This window comes from Mixophyes fleayi, chromosome 3 (genome assembly GCF_038048845.1).
Source record: "Mixophyes fleayi isolate aMixFle1 chromosome 3, aMixFle1.hap1, whole genome shotgun sequence".
NCBI lineage: Eukaryota > Metazoa > Chordata > Amphibia > Anura > Limnodynastidae > Mixophyes > Mixophyes fleayi.
Genome location: NC_134404.1, coordinates 336,139,283 through 336,155,458, shown reverse-complemented (window position 1 = coordinate 336,155,458; position 16,176 = coordinate 336,139,283). Strand labels below are relative to the sequence as shown.

Genomic DNA, 16,176 nt, shown 5'->3' with positions numbered 1-16,176 from the left:
CTCATAGAGCCCTAGGAAGGATTCCGAATGGGCACTGATACAGGAGCGCAACGCAGTGCGGCAGCCTGGGCTGATAGAGGCTTCCTATGGGCGTTTGAACCATCAGACTGCGGGGATTGAGTGAGAGATTTTCCCCCTGTCAGTGGTACGCTCCGGAGCGGGAGATATTCGCACCTTTTCCTGTCATCGCAGTCGGACTTCAGAGGGACCTCAGAGAGTTCTACTGCTGCTGGCTGCTCCTCATAAGTCCTCCTTGTGTCAGCTAAGTAAGTACCCCATAGGGGATATATATGAAAAAAAACCCACCAGTGCTGGGAGTGTAAAGGAGACCCCCCTGCTGATTGGTACACTCCAAAGGCGGGAAAATTGAGCTAGAGTTTACCTCAGAGGACTCCTGACTGAAATAATGGAGAATCCATCTGCTGCTGCTTCACTGACAATTGCACTAAGTATCCTAGTTGTTTATGATATAAGTCAGCAGAGTTTTTTTCATATATATATATATATATATATATATATATATATATATATGTTTGTTTATGTATTTATATGTGTTTACAAAAGGCATATAGGGTTATAACTAGACTCTATCTGCACTTAGGTGATTTTATACAATATCTTCCACTTTTACATTATTATTACCACAGTGTCAGGCGCCGTCCCCGCTGATCGCTGACAGCCGGGAACGGACGCCCGACTTCCGCCGAGCGATCTGTTGCTTAGCAACATTCCCGCTGCGGCTTCCTGCTTGGCCGTCGGGCGCATGCGCCCTGCCTCCGTCGGACACTACTACTCCCCAGACGCCGCTCCCCGGAAGCCCTCCAATCAGGTACTGTCCCTGGCTATTTAAACCTGTCTCTGGCGCCATTTGGGTGCCAGAGTAACAGGTCCTTACCTGGTGTTACTGGTTTACATACTCCTGCAGTGTTCATTGTATTCCTGTCTCCTCGTTGTGACCCGGCTCGTTTGACTACTCTTCATTCTGTGTGACCCATTCTGCTCTGCGACCTCGGCTTGTTTGACCATTCTCTGGATTTTCCCTGGTACCTTGCATTCCCGATTTGGCTTGACCGGGACCGTCTGACCCCGCTACACTACACCGGCAACTGGCTAGCAGGACCGCGACCTGCGTACCCTGTGCAGCGAAGTCCAAACCTCCTTGGCGAATACCAGGGGTACGTTAGACTCCGCACCTGTTAGTTCAGTAGCGTCAATACCGGTTAGTGCCCTGCTCTCGTTCTCCTCAAGAGGCCACGGCCTGACACACAGATATTTATATTACTGATTTGAGGGTATTAGCCAGAGTCAGAACTAGTAATTATTTTACTGTATTTTTCTCTGTGAAAGTAGTCTAATCTGTATTTCTTAAAAAAAAATAAAGAAATATAATGTCTGATAAGAACAAGAATTATTGTGAAGAATCTTATACCTGTCAGATTATCTGTGGGGTAAATAGACAGTTTGTGCTCAGTGTGACCCTGTCCTCAGCAGTAAGTACCTCACTGGGTAATAACTTGTCACTGAGGCTCCTTGTGGTAATAGAGAGAACACTGTCTATATATATATATATATATATATATATATATATATATATATATATACTCTACCTACAGTTTAGAGTTTTATTATAGAAGGATCTAAAGTTAATGGAGACAGTATTTTACATGAGTGTTCAGTCAATGATTATGAGACATAATTTTATTATTCAGAGATTAATTTCTATACTGTTTTGAGGCATTAGCCAAGGTCAAAACAAACGTGGTTATACAATCTATTATCTCTGTGGTCTGATTGTTTATGGCCTGTCTGTTTCTTTTTAAATAATAATATAAAAAGACTGAGGTGGAGCATGTTATTTTCCTATAGGACTGCTCCCCCTTCACAAATTGGTCTGTTCCTTGAAGTCAATTCACAGAACTGGACAGTAGACAGTTGAAGAAACTCCTGAGCAGTTTTACTTCACAAGCACTGATCAGCAGTAATATGTGTGTGACTGACAGGCTGCTCTCTATCAGCAGTAATATGTGTGTGACTGACAGGCTGCTCTCTATCAGCAGTATATATACTGTGTGTGACTGACAGGCTTCTCTCTATCAGCAGTATATATCATCATAATCAACATTTATTTATATAGCACCAGCAAATTCCGTAGCACTTTACAATTGGGAACAAACAATAAGACAATACTGGGTAATACATACAGACAGAGAGGTAAGAGAACCCTGCTCACAAGCTTACAATCTATAGGACAATGGGAGTTAGAAACACAAGGGCATGTGCTACATCATATTGCACAATGGACCAGCCAGACTGCAAATGTAAAAGTACTGAGTGGACTATGTGTGTTGCAATGTTGGTCAGAAGGTTGTTGTCTTGCGTTAGCAGTGTAGAGGATGGTAATAGGGTAATCTAGGGAAATTAAGATGATGGTTGAGGAATATCATAACCTTGTCTGAAGAGGTGGGTTTTCAGTGAATGCTTGAAGGTTTCAAGACTAGAGGAAAGTCTTACTGTGCGAGGGAGGGAATTCCACAAAGTGGGTGCAGCCCGGAAAAAATCCTGTAACCGAGAATGGGAGGATGTGATGAGAGTGGAGGAGAGACGTAGATCTTGTGCAGAACGGAGGTGTCGAGTAGGGAGCTATTTCGAGACAAGTGAGGAAATGTATGTCAGTGCAATTTTGTTGATGGCCTTGTATGTTAGTAGAAGAATTTTATATTGGATTCGTTGAAATACAGGCAGCCAATGTAGAGACTGACAGAGTGGCTCAGCAGAGGAATAACGGTTTGTAAGGAAAATCAGTCTAGCCGCTGTGTTCAAAATAGATTGTAGGGGTTCAAGTCTGATTTTGGGAAGACCAGTAAGGAGGGAATTGCAATAGTCGATGCGGGAGATGATGAGTGCATGATTTAATGTTTTTGCGGTGTCTTGTGTCAGATATGTGCATATTCTGGAAATGTTCTTTAGGTGTATGTAACATGATTTAGATATAGAGTTGATGTGGGGAATAAACGACAGTTGTGAATCAAGGATTACACCTAGGCAACGAGGTGGGATTTATGCGGGGTGGGATTTATGGTCATGTTATCGACAGAAATAGAAATGTCAGGCAGGAAGCTTCTGTTTTTGGGTGGGAATATTATTAATTCAGTTTTTGAAAGATTGAGTTTGAGTTGGCAAGAAGACATCCAAGATGAAATGGCAGAAAGACAGTCAGTAACGCGAGACAACACAGATGGTGAAAGATCAGGAGAGGATAGATAAATTTGTGTATCATCCGCATAGAGATGATACTGAAATCCAAAGGAGCTTATTAGTTTTCCAAGAGAAGTGGTGTAGATAGAGAATAGCAGAGGACCTAGGAATGAGCCTTGTGGAACTCCAACTGATAAAGGAAGCGGAGCAAAGGTGGATCCAGAGAAATTAACACTGAAAGAGCGATTAGATAGGTAGGATGAGAACCAGGATAGGACAGTGCCTTCAAGACCTAGGGATTGTAGCGTTTGTATGAGGAGCATACAATTCTGAGGCCATAAGAGTCATTGGGGGCATTACTGTGGCATAAAAGATATTGGGGACATTACTGTGGCATAAAATGTATTGGGGGCAACTGTGGCATACTATGTGTTTCTGGGGGCAACTGTGGCATATTATGTGTTTCTGGAGGCAACTGTGGCATATTATGTGTTTCTGGGGGCAACTGTGGCATATTATGTGTTTCTGGGGGCAACTGTGGCATACTATATATTTATGGGGCAACTGGCATATTATGTGTTTATGAGGGCAACTGTGGCATACTATATATTTATGGGGCAACTGGCATATTATGTATTTATGGGGGCAACTGTGGCATACTATGAGTTTCTGGGGGCAACTGTGGCATAATATGTGTTTCTGGGGGCAACTGTGGCATACTATGAGTTTCTGGGGGCAACTGTGGCATAATATGTGTTTCTGGGGGCAACTTTGGCATACTATGTGACTGTGTATCTGGGGGCAACTGTGGCATATTATGTGTTTCTGGGGTCAACTGTGGCATACTATGTTTCTGGGGGCAACTGGCATATTATGTGTTTCTGGGGGCAACTTTGGCATACTATGTGACTGTGTTTCTGGGGGCAAGTGTGGCATATTATGTGTTTCTGGGGGCAAGTGTGGCATATTATGTGTTTCTGGGGTCAACTGTGGCATACTATGTGTTTCTGGGGGCAACTGGCATATTATGTGTTTCTGGGGGCAACTGTGGCATACTATGTATTTCTGGGGGCAACTGTGGCATAATATGTGTTTCTGGGGTCAACTGTGGCATATTATGTGTTTCTGGGGTCAACTGTGGCATATTATGTGTTTCTGGGGTCAACTGTGGCATATTATGTGTTTCTGGGGGCAACTGTGGCATACTATGTATTTCTGGGGGCAACTGTGGCATATTATGTGTCGAAGTCAGTAAATTGGAGAAAGTCATTTCAATTAAAGTCTAGCAAACTTGGTTGTCTTTGTCTGAAAAGATGCGTACGTATGCTACGGCGTACAAGGGCACGCTACGGCGTGAAAGGGCGTGCTCATCCACTACACGTGGCAGCAACAGTAATCGGTCTTTTACCATACATTCGCACAGACACGCAACATTATAAAATAGTACACATTAATGGTAGTTACAACACATAGTCAGTTATGTCGAAATATAGTAGTATTTATATGTTATATCAGAGTTACATGCATATTAGTGAAATACACGGAATGGGTTGAAGGAATAACATCATGAGTGGTATCATACTGAACCTTGTTACATATCCTACTGTTTGGTTCACTCTGCGAGGGAATCGCAGAGTGCATACACAAGTTATGAAGGATAGGGAATTATGAACTACTTAAGACTAAGGAATCTTGGCGGGAAGAGCAGAGCATACCCCCTGCTGAGATGACCCCCTCCTTTGGATTCCTTTGTATGAACTGGCCAATGATGACGACCCCTTGGACCTTCCTGAGACCTGGACCAATAGATGCAAGCTATTCCATCTTCATTGTATTACTGTATGTGATTGTGTATATAAGCAGCAGCTTGTGATCCAGAGAGCAGACATCTTGTCCCCAGACTTCAGGATTGAATGACTGCACTGGATCCAGAGCGCCTGCGATAAGTAACGGCTGTATTTTCTATTACTTCGCTTGAGCATATTTATTCTACTTATTGCGAATAAATCTTTGTGCTTTGGAAACATAAATCGAGGTTCGACAATCGTTATTGGTTAGCGACAATACGCACTTAACAATTTGGGGGCTCGTGAGCTTTGGAGGTTTCGTTGCCGATGATACGCAAGACCAACGGATTTCGGTTCCTCAACAAAGGGTGGAGACGCGTCATAAACGGGTAAGAACGCATGGTGTTCAAAACCTGAATTTTACTCTATGTTGCGAAACCGAATGTCCGTTTTGCATTATCTAGGGCACGCTAACTAGAACCTAGGGACAAAAGAGAAAACTGTTTCTTTTTACTGTCATTGTGCGTTTTAACTGTATTGCATTGCTTAGCGTATGTGTACTTCCTGCTGTGCGTACGCGAACTTCCGGTAGATTTGCCACGTGGTTAAACAATCGTCTTGATAGTTATTATATGTGCAGAGCAGCGAATGCAAACCGGAAGTAGGCGTGATGAAAAGCGCGCGCAAGGCGGATGTACCCGTTGCGAAGCGTGGCGAACTCAGCGCAAGCGCGCCCCCGCCACCTTATGTGGCGGGAGGGGTAAGTACAGCCGTTGTTAAAACTGAAAATAGAAAAATTGCTAAGTTGTATCCTGTTTTAAACCAGTTTCAATCAAGTGTATCTGAAAATGAAGATGAACCCACTGTGATTTCAGCCATTGCCCATGCTGTTAGTGTACTAGAGGCTCAGCGCAAGTATGAGAAAATGGCTGAGATAGGTGAGAGTAGCGTGATCACTAGGAGTGTTTCTGGGGGCAACTGTGGCATATTATGTGTTTCTGGGGGCAACTGTGGCATACTATGTATTTATGCGGGCAACTGTGAAATATTATATATTTCTGGGAGCAACTGTGGCATACTATGTATTTCTGGTGGCAACTGTGGCATACTATGCATTTCTGTGGGCAACTGTGAAATACTATGAATTTCTGGGGGCAACTGTGAAATACTATGTGTTTCTGCAGGCAACTGTGGCAAAGTATGAATTGGGGGCACAATTATGAGGTATGATGTGAACTGGGCCACTACTGTGCGGCATAACATTTTTTTTTTTTGCTGGTCCCTTACTGTTAATATGATATCAGCCCCATAAAATGAGAATTTTTTTTATATATATATATAGCTGCCGAGAGGGGAGGGGGCGGCTACAAATTGCCTGGGCCTGCTTGGTGGCCCGAGTCCCCTCTGGAGACCTAATTTTGAAAAAAATAAAAATATTTTAAAAGTACTTTTTTAATATTTTTTTTATTGAGTGCAGGGGGATCGGTAGTGGCTAAATTCCCTTCAGCTCAGGTACCTTCAGACGCCAGGTCATGTGACTGCAGTGGTCACATGGTACTCGACGGGCTGCTGGATATCTTCCCATGCTGTGCAGTGGAGAATAAGGCAAGAAGAAGGTGTGATGGAGAGGGGGCATTTGTGACGAAAGGCGATGGAGAGGGGCATGTGTCACTAAAGGTGCTGGGCAGAGGGGGGGGGGGGGGGAGTGTGATTAAAGCATGTGGGCAGAGGGGACATATGTGAGCAAAGCTGCTGAGCAAGGGGGCATGTGTGAGTAATGCATTTTTCTGTAAGAGGGTGGCCTGTTGCTTTTCACCTTCGAGATATGCCCCCAATGATGTACTTCCACACCCCGAATTGTATGACCACTTGCATGGTAAAAAAATGTGGCAGAACAACATAACTATAAGGGAGGACCCATGGAGTTGCTGTACTGGGGTCATGAATTTCTCTAGGCAGCTCTGTATGTATGTGTGTGTGTATATTATAATATACACACACACGACTAGATTTTAGCCGACACTCCGATGGAAAAAGGTTGCCAACCCCTGCTCTAGTGGGTATCGGGTCTTTATTTCAGAGGGTTGGTATGTACAGAGATTGTGATAATAGATATTACAAGTGGAAATGGATTGGACAGCACTAAATACTTTTGTAGAGGAAAGCTAATTAAAAGGGAAGACAATGTCATTTCACAAGGAGAACAAGGATGTCATTCATTTGTAAACTTGCCTGATGAAGCAGCCTCTGCTCTGAAAGCTAGCAAATATAATAATTTTGTTGTTGGTTAGCCAATAAAGGTATCACTCCTATAACACTTTGGTCTTTTTTGACACAAAAGTATTTAACATTACATAGATTTTTCTGGCTAACATGGTATTACAATAATAATAATAAAAAAATTTTTTTTGCTACACAGTAGGAGAACAGTAATTAATGATGGAGAGTATAGAGGTTATTTCTGCAGCAGCTAGTTGAATGAATTGTAGGGGTCCAAGATTTAATCACACAGGCCCCCTCTGTACACATGCTTTAAGCACACATGCATACTCCCCCATCACATCAACCCTTCTTCTTACCTTTTTCTCCACAGGACAGGTACAGTAAGATTTCTAACAGCCGGTCTGCACTGTGTGTCATGTGACCGCTGCAGCCACATGACCTGGTGATGTCACAGTGACGTCTGAAGGTACCTGAGCTGAAGGGGATTTAGCCACTACCCATAATTCTTCCATTTCCTGAGAACTAAGCATCCAGGTTGCGACTAAATCTCATTCACCGTAGGTACCTGGTACATACACTCAGTGCCGTAACTAGACATTTTAGTGCCCTGGGCGAGACATGGCACCGACGCCCCCCCATCTAAGTGGGAGTGACAATCGTTGAGTGGGCGTGGTCAACCTACTGTGGGGGCGTGGCTAGCGCTTTACAAGTTCTAGACCGCACTGAAACCCCCTCCCTCCCCATTCTGGCTTTGTAAGGATCTTTATGTAAGAAGCCTCTATAGAATCAAAGTACTTTAAATGCGGCTATCGCATGCTAGCTGTATAAAAAATAAATTGGTTATTGAAATAAAACGCACTAAAACGAATTTAAACAGAATTGTAACGGTACCATCTGTATCACACTGCCCTTTCATCACAATGTGCCCTCCATCACAGTTTCTCCTTTATCACATTGTGCCCCCTTATCACACTAAATGAATGATTATTAATATATATATATATATATATATATATATATATATATATATATATATATATATATATAAAGGAATAAAGGAAACACGGCGCCACATGGTGTATTACCACAATATATTAATGTAGTAAGAGAGAGTAAAGTGGAGGAGTCAGAGATGTACTCAAGGATAATAACTTCTCTCCGGTAGGGCTAATGAAACCAAAAGGGTGAATAGATATATACAAAAGTGACAGCACACTGTGTTCAATGCCACCAATGTAATCACCAATAAACATAAAACTGCGTACCAGATAAAAGAACCAGGAGATGTATGAATCAGTTCAATGGAAAACTCCAAATCTGTGCAGCTGTTGCCAGTAACGTCACTCATCCAAATGTACAATTCTGTTAGGACTGTAACTTCAGCATCATAGGAGCAATATAAAAAAACTCATATAGTGTAATATTGTAAAAACTCAGATTTTACTAATAAAATAGTAAGTATCACACTTACATAAAAACACAAGGTAACAAACATATATTGGTATCTTTAGGTACTCATCTGGGATGTAATCAGAGATGTATGCATAGATATCAATCAGCTCATATATAAATCTCTGCAGCGCTCCCACCACACTAGTACCACGATATCCAAACAGATGATGGAAAGGTCCTTAGATACTCAACGCGTTTCGTCTGGTTAGATGTTCAGACTTCATCAGGAGGAAAAAATAGTATATATATATACACACACACACACACAATATGAAGAGCATTCTAGTGTCCGCCATACCATACAGAGAGCATTCCTATGACCACCATACCGTACAGAGAGCATTCTTATGACCACCATACCGTACAGAGAGCATTCCTATGACCACCATACCGTACAGAGAGCATTCCTATGACCACCATACCGTACAGAGAGCATTCCTATGACCACCATACCGTACAGAAAGCATTCCTATGACCGCGATACCGTACAGAGAGCATTCCTATGACCGCCATACTATACAGAGAGCATTCCTATGACCGCCATACAATACAGAGAGCATTCCTATGACCGCCACACAATACAGAGCATTCCTATGACCACCATACAATACAGAGAGCATTCCTATGACCACCATACCATACAGAGAGCATTCCTATGACCACCATACCGTACAGAGAGCATTCCTATGACCACCATACCGTACAGAGAGTATTCCTATGACCACCATACCGTACAGAGAGCATTCCTATGACCGCAATACTGTACAGAGAGCATTCCTATGACCGCCATACTATACAGAGAGCATTCCTATGACCGCCATACAATACAGAGCATTCCTATGACCGCCATACAATACAGAGAGCATTCCTATGACCGCCATACAATACAGAGAGCATTCCTATGACCGCCATACCATACAGAGAGCATTCCTATGACCACCATACCATACAGAGAGCATTCCTATGACCACCATACCATACAGAGAGCATTCCTATGACCACCATACCATACAAAGAGCATTCCTATGACCACCATACCATACATAGAGCATTCCTATGACCAACATACCATACAGAGAGCATTCCTATGACCACTATACCATACAGAGAGCATTCTTGTGACTGCAATACAGATACCATCCCCCCCTCTCCTCCCTCCATAATAGCAGCTCACATTCCACCCCTCCCTCCATAATAGCAGCTCACATGCCCCCCTTCCATAATAGCAGCTCACATACCCCCCTCCCCTCCCTCCATCCATAATAGCAACACACATCCCCCTTGCCCTCTTTTGAAGCTTACCTTTTTTGTCTTTCATCCTGTCCAGCCGTTGCTGCCTGGCTCCTCTCTGCTGCCTAGCAACGTCATGACATCAGACGCTGAGGGGCAGAGTTCAGAAGGGGGTGGAGTCAGGTGCCAGCCGCCATTTTGGATGCGCCGGGCGGCCGGCAGTCTGTTTCTGAGGTTTGTTATTTTTTTTTCAGTCTCCTCACAGAGGCAGGTGCGGGCGGCCACTGTGCCCCCTTGGGACTGCGTCCTGGGCGACGGCACCGCCCGCACCTGCCTGGTTACGGATCTGCATACACTGTAAGGGAAACAGCACACCCAGTGTGAGCCAGCTAAATCCCCTTCACTGAAGGTACCTTTTTGGCCCCCTGCTAACTGGGTCATGAATTGGAAGGGGATTTAGCCAGCTCAGTGTGAGCAAGCTAAATCCCCTTCAGCGTAGGTACCTGGTACATACACTGCATGGGAAATAGCACACTCAGTGTGAGCCAGCTAAATCCCCTTCAGCGTAGGTACCTTGTACATACACTGCATGGGAAATAGCACACTCAGTGTGAGCCAACTAAATCCCCTTCACCGTAGGTACCTGGTACATACACTGCATGGGAAATAGCACACTCAGTGTGAGCCAGCTAAATCCCCTTCACTGAAGGTACCTTTTTGGCCCCCTGCTAACTGGGTCATAAATTGGAAGGGGAATTAGCCAGCTCACAGAGATGTGTCTAAATCCCCTTCAGTATAGGTACCTGGTACATTCACATTCACTATAGGCAACATCTCCACTCTTTCAAAGCCGCAGTTTAATAAATATGCCCACATGACTGTGCTCGACCGGTCAGCTGCCTGGATCACCCCTCCTGGGTCCTCCATTGCTGGGGGGCAGTCTTGGTCGGCATAGCAATTACAGATAAAGTACAGACTTTATATACTAAAAATTGAGATGTTTTTGAGAAAGTATAGCAGGCAAAACAACAATAAAGATGTAGTAATTTTAATGGTGAAAGAAATAACTAGTTTATTACAACCTTTACCTTTTAAATATACAAAAAAGCTGCTTTCCGTAGGTTTTGTTTACATCACATTATGTATTCCTTACAAAATATTCTATTTCAAATATAGAGTATATTACAAAGTTCAGCTGTCTGTAATATGTAACAGCACACACAAATGTCTGATAACGTCCATTTACAGTATCAGGTAATATATTCCACTTGCTGGTCCTCATAACAAGCTACAACATAACTATCACTCTTCACGTTAATGTCATCAGGTATTATCAGGTGGGATAATAACAAGAAGTTCGAGAGTTGAAATAAAATAATAAACTGTCTCTATTAGGTTTCTTGCTTTCTCCTTCGTTAATATCGCTTGATAAACGGACACTTTAAAAAAAGAAATCCCATAACAGTGCGCTCCAGAACGTGTCCTTTTACCCTCTAGGAGAAGTCACAAGCACTATTTGAACTCTTCCTTAAACAGATGAGTTTTCAGCAGGACCCTGCAGTTAGAGACGATACTTGACAGACAGATATTCTGTTGAACATTTCCAGGGGCAGCATTCAAGAAGGGTCATAGTCCTGAGAGCGGAGGTAACCTGGGACAAGCAAATAAAAAAAGCGTCAGCAGAAGGTTGGTATGTAGAGCGATTGTGATAATAGATATAACAAGTGGAAATGGATAGGACAGCACTAAATACTTTTGTAGTGACAAGATGATTTCAGTAGGACAACAGTAATTAATGATGGGGAGTATAAAGGTTATTTCTGCAGCGACTATTTGAATGGATTGTAGGAGACCAAGATATCATTACAGCAGTCTGGATAGTAAGCAACAAAAATTGCTTTGTAGCATAAGAAAAAAATGTTTTATTTCTGAAAGAGTAATCAGGGAAATAAAACACAGAAGAAATAATAGGATTTTTATATATATAGTCCCCTGGGAGACACTGGGAAACATTGGGGTATAGTGTAAGGACCAGACATGCGGACATTTTAAGACATCCTAGAAGTTCACCTTAGCTCTACCCCCTCTATACCACTCTCTCCATAGGCCTTCAATTTATGTTTAACCCTGAAGAGGAGTAGACCGGCTCAAACATTAGCGATCATGGGTGGGCAGAACACCATCATGCCAATTTCTAATCAGCAGACTTGGCGACTGGGCACCTAGCAGAGAAGAGGGAAAAACAGGAGAGAAACCTGGGCACCTTAGCTTTTGGTACATTAGCAGGAAGGAAAGCACTTTTTCCTCATGTTGCCTAACTAATAATATTTTCTAGCTACGGCTCAAACAGGACACCCACAGAAAACGGAAGTGACTCAAGAGTCTTCTTGGACTCCATATCAGCTTCCAAGGACTAAAGCCAGAGAGTCCAAATTGACAGAGGCAGATATCCATCCCCCAATCAATCCATTGTCCAGGACCACCTCTCCCAGATACGCCGTAGCTCTCTAAATCTGCTCCACCAACAGGAGCAATTCAGATCACGGATTGCCAGCTAAGAAGCCCTCAGTAAGCTGCTCGGACCAACCTTTCACAACCTTGGTCACCCAAGCAGAGGCCAAAGAGGGCCTTAAGGAGGCTCCTGCTGTCCCAAAAATTATTTAAGGTTGCCCTCAACATTATGGTTCGCACCATCCTTAAGCTGCATTAGGAATTGGGATGGTAGTTGTCTTGGACAACCGCGCTACAGGTGCGTCAACCTTAGGAGGTGTTTCCCATTTACCAATATCCTCAGAGGGAAGCAGTATACATAACTGTAACCTACAGGGAAATCTGGAACTTCTGGTCCAGCAAGTTACAAATCTCACCCAAAAAATCTTCCAGTGGAAGAAAAAGGTCAAAAACCTTAAGAGGAACAGAGAAAATGAGTGCTGGTGATCCAAGATGGCTGCTGTTCTGGTGACTGCACACGTGGAGTGACAGACCACCGGAGAGACAGTGCAGGGAAAGGAAAGAAGCACCTCCCCAGAAATGCATTGGTAGCTGTTCAAAAGGACGTACCCTCCACCAGTCCAGTGCCTAGTAGGGGCTTACATATACCCAGTATCCCCCACCTGACCCAGACCCCTTAGGGAAACATGAATCCTGCTCCAACTAAGAGGTAGCCATTCCTGTGGCCCACATCAACTTGCTAAACCTATCTTCCAGCACTGGTGGAAAAGGTTAACACTCACAGTCCTGCCGTCCTACAGAGCACTGTAAAGCAGTGACTGCCATTCCTGCAATCACTGCCTGCGAACCCCTGTACCGACTTTGGCCGGGTCCTGTGGAGGAATCCAGCATTGTGAGTGGGGACATTAGAGTAAACACCACCTCGCTACCTCCATTCTTACGCTCAGAGCGTTAGACAATCATCCGCGCTGTGACACTAAAGTCACAGGCTTTGGAGACCACCCCAGTAATAAAATTCTAAACTAAAGGCCTAACAGAAGAGTGGTATACAGCAGGAGTAGTGTCAGTGAACTTTCAGAATGTCTTATATTGCCCTTTCGCTTGGTCCCTACAGTATCCTCCAATGGTTTCTGGTGTCCCGCAATGAATGCCTGAAAAATAGCCAAATTTAAAAGTTATGGATAAGTGAGAAAGCTGAAGTATGCCACCTAAAAAAGTGTGTAGAAAACTGGATGTATTGTTATTTTTGTGAGATAATTGAGAAAAGTCTTTTATGTACAGTGTTGTGACAAAAGCAATTATACTCATGGCCTGTAATGAAAATATCATCTGAGTAAAATGTAACTAGATGCAGTAATCTTTAAAAAACAAAACCACAACATCTGTGGCAATAACGGTCTCAGTATTATTATCTCACTTGCTGGTAAGGCTCTACTCCCTCTTTCAAATAAAAGGTGCCTCGTTTCATTCTGAAGTAAGAAAGGTGTCAGGATTGAGGCAGCGGGGCATGTGAGGGAAAAGCTGGTGGCCAGCAGTGAGACACGATTGTGGGCAGGGGGCCTGTGAGGGATAAGAGAATGAGCACCTGTCATGGGGAATAGCAGATAAAAGATGGTGAGTGTTGTCAGGGTATTGTTGGTTGAGGAGGGGCTGTGTGGGGAAGAGGCTTCTCCCTCACATGCCCCTTCCGCCCACATGCTTTACTGACACATGCCACCCCCTCTGTGCCCTGCAGCTTCCATCACACATGCCCCCCCTGTGCCAGCGCTATAACCATCACACATGCCCCCCTGTGCCAGCGCTATAACAATCACACATGCCCCCCCTGTGCCAGTGCTATAACCATCACACATGCCCCCTCTGTGCCAGCGCTATAACCATCACACATGCCCCCCCTGTGCCAGCGCTATAACCATCACACATGCCCCCCTGTGCCAGCGCTACCACCATCACACATGCCCCCCTGTGCCAGCACTACAACCACACATGCCCCTCTGTGCCAGCGCTACAACCATCACACATGCCCCCCTGTGCCAGCGCTACAACCATCACACATGCCCCCCTGTGCCAGCGCTACAACCATCACACATGCCCCCTGTGCCAGCGCTACAACCATCACACATGCCCTCCCTGTGCCAGCGCTACAACCATCACACATGCCCTCCCTGTGCCAGCGCTACAACCATCACACATGCCCCCCTTTCCCAGCGCTACAACCATCACACATGCCCCCTGTGCCAGCGCTATAACCATCACACATGCCCCCTGTGCCAGCGCTATAACCATCACACATGCCCCCCCTGTGCCAGCGCTACAACCATCACACATGCCCCCTGTGCCAGCGCTACAACCATCACACATGCCCCCTGTGCCAGCGCTACAACCATCACACATGCCCTCCCTGTGCCAGCGCTATAACTATCACACATGCCCCCCCTGTGCCAGCGCTACAACCACACACATGCCCTCCCTGTGCCAGCGCTATAACAATCACACATGCCCCCCTGTGCCAGCGCTACAACCATCACACATGCCCCCCCTGTGCCAGCGCTACAACCATCACACATGCCCCCCTGTGCCAGCGCTACAACCATCACACATGCCCCCCTGTGCCAGCGCTACAACCACACACATGCCCTCCCTGTGCCAGCGCTACAACCACACACATGCCCTCCCTGTGCCAGCGCTATAACCATCACACATGCCCCCTGTGCCAGCGCTACAACCATCACACATGCCCCCCTGTGCCAGCGCTACAACCATCACACATGCCCCCCTGTGTCAGCGCTACAACCATCACACATGCCCCCTGTGCCAGCGCTACAACCATCACACATGCCCTCCCTGTGCCAGCGCTATAACCATCACACATGCCCCCTGTGCCAGCGCTACAACCATCACACATGCCCCCTGTGCCAGCGCTACAACCATCACACATGCCCTCCCTGTGCCAGCGCTATAACCATCACACATGCCCCCCCTGTGCCAGCGCTACAACCACACACATGCCCTCCCTGTGCCAGCGCTATAACAATCACACATGCCCCTCTGTGCCAGCGCTACAACCATCACACATGCCCCCCCTGTGCCAGCGCTACAACCATCACACATGCCCCCTGTGCCAGCGCTACAACCACACACATGCCCTCCCTGTGCCAGCGCTACAACCATCACACATGCCCTCCCTGTGCCAGCGCTACAACCATCACACATGCCCTCCCTGTGCCAGCGCTATAACCATCACACATGCCCCTCTGTGCCAGCGCTACAACCATCACACATGCCCCCTGTGCCAGCGCTATAACCATCACACATGCCCCTCTGTGCCAGCGCTACAACCATCACACATGCCCCCCCTGTGCCAGCGCTACAACCATCACACATGCCCCCTGTGCCAGCGCTACAACCACACACATGCCCTCCCTGTGCCAGCGCTATAACCATCACACATGCCCCTCTGTGCCAGCGCTACAACCATCACACATGCCCCCTGTGCCAGCGCTGTAACCATCACACATGCCCCTCTGTGCCAGCACTACAACCATCACACATGCCCCCTGTGCCAGCGCTGTAACCATCACACATGCCCCCTGTGCCAGCACTACAACCATCACACATGCCCCCTGTGCCAGCGCTGTAACCATCACACATGCCCCCTGTGCCAGCGCTGTAACCATCACACATGCCCTCCCTGTGCCAGCGCTGTAACCATCACACATGCCCCCTGTGCCAGCGCTATAACCACCACACACTCACACACACTAGCTCCCCTTCTACTTACCTTTTTCTACACGAATGCAGCCAGGAACTGAAAGAAATGATGGAGATCCTGCACCGA

At 45.6% G+C, this 16,176-nt stretch overlaps 1 long non-coding RNA gene across 1 annotated transcript in view; it reads right to left on the bottom strand.

The window, feature by feature from the left end:
• Positions 1-12,185, bottom strand: part of LOC142144958 (uncharacterized) — a 66,007-nt gene extending 53,822 nt beyond the window's left edge. The window contains exon 1 of the long non-coding RNA XR_012689803.1: positions 12,151-12,185. This is a non-coding gene — a long non-coding RNA (uncharacterized LOC142144958). The remainder of the gene's footprint in view (positions 1-12,150) is intronic.
• Positions 12,186-16,176: the final 3,991 nt, after the last annotated feature.